The sequence below is a fragment of the Capricornis sumatraensis genome, chromosome 4 (assembly GCF_032405125.1).
Source record: "Capricornis sumatraensis isolate serow.1 chromosome 4, serow.2, whole genome shotgun sequence".
Taxonomy (NCBI): Eukaryota; Metazoa; Chordata; class Mammalia; order Artiodactyla; family Bovidae; genus Capricornis; species Capricornis sumatraensis.
The window spans coordinates 142,729,655-142,731,272 of NC_091072.1; the positions used below are offsets into that span (position 1 = coordinate 142,729,655).

A 1,618-nucleotide genomic window follows, 5' to 3' on the forward strand; every position below is an offset into this window, starting at 1 on the left:
CAGTCACTGTATATTCTATGTATTGGGTTTTAAAATTTTACTATATGACAAGTAAAGCTGATGAATACAAATTATGGAGATATGAAACAAGAAACAAATCGCAAAGCAGTGAAAGAGGATATGGTTGTATTTGCATGTTAGCAAATGAGAATTTAACTTTCACTTCAACATGAATATGAATATTTCAGGCTACAGCAAGGTCAGAAAGTGTGTAAATAGAAGTTAATTTGAGCTACCAGGGAATAACAGTGATTTTCATTATGTCAACATTGAGCTCTTCCATTAGTATACCTCATGCTTTCCTGCCTGACACTGGTCACAGAATTTAAAAGAAATAAGGACTTTACCTCATATCAAGAAAAATTAGCTCACATAGAGTCTGTGGTCAGGATATTAAAGAAATCTTGACTGGTGATATTGAATTTACCTATTTTCCTACAGATGGTAACTTTACTACATTTTTTCCATCCTAGTAATAAAATTTATTTAAGAAATTTTGCCAGTGGTTTCATGTCACTGGTGAACTGCATTGACTGGTCAAGAGACAAAAAATCTCTTCAGCAGATGGGATTCTCACTGCTCTGGCAGTCTCCAAAATTGGTCTTCTCTGGGTAACATTAATAAATTGATATGTAAATGTGTTTAATCCCAGCTTTAGACAATTTAAGAGTAAGAATTATTATTATTGCCTGGATAATAAGCAACTATTTTGGCATCTGGCTTGCTGCTATCCTCAGCATATTTTATTTGCTCAAGATAGCCAATTCTCCAATATTATTTTTCTTTACCTAAAATGGAAAATTAAAAATATTCTTCTTGTTCACTTTGTCCTGTTTGGCTTTATTAATTCATGGTGTAAACATAAATAAGACTATCCAGGCAAATGACTATGAAGGAAACATCACTCAGAAGACCAAGCAGAGGGACACTTTACACCTTTGAAATATGACTTTGTTCATGTTAGTAAACTTCACACCCTTTGCAATGTCCCTGACGTCTTTTCTGCTGTTAATCTTTTCCCCGTGGAAACATTTCAGGAAGATGCAGCTCAGTGGTAAAGGACCCCGAGATCCCAGCCCAAGGTCCATATAAAAGCCATGCAAACTGTCTTCTATTTTCTATTTGCCATTTACTTCCTGGTTCTAGTTTTCTGTTTGGAGTTCTAATAGGCAGTGGAACAACTTGGTTATCATGGCATGCCAGGCTTTTGGAATCATATGTCTTTCACTTATCCAGACATGGGGAAAACAGATACTAAGACAGTCCTTCCTGTCATTTCTGTAGCAACTGAGTTGATGGCTAAAAGAAAGGAAATAAGTTGGGCATGATGTGTCTTCAGGCAAAAAACAAACTATGATCTTTATAAACTTTTTATGTGTGTGACTATAATTAATAATGACTTGGTACAAATAAGGAGGACTAAATTCACTACAGGTAGGTAAAACATTTAAGAAATTCAAGTTGTAAGAAATGGATGAAGTGAAACAACATGAAGGAGAAAATCTAAAGCCAAGATCTGTGGTTAATGATGTTACACATTTCTGTATTAGGATTCTTACCAGGCTCCTCTATCCATGGGATTTTCCAGGCAAGAGTACTGGAGTGGGGTGCCATCGCC

The 1,618-nt window shown here is 35.6% G+C and overlaps 1 pseudogene; it reads left to right on the forward strand.

Annotated features, from left to right (window-relative positions):
• Window positions 1-441: 441 nt before the first annotated feature.
• On the forward strand, window positions 442-1,284 carry LOC138078751 (taste receptor type 2 member 20-like; annotated as a pseudogene).
• Window positions 1,285-1,618: the final 334 nt, after the last annotated feature.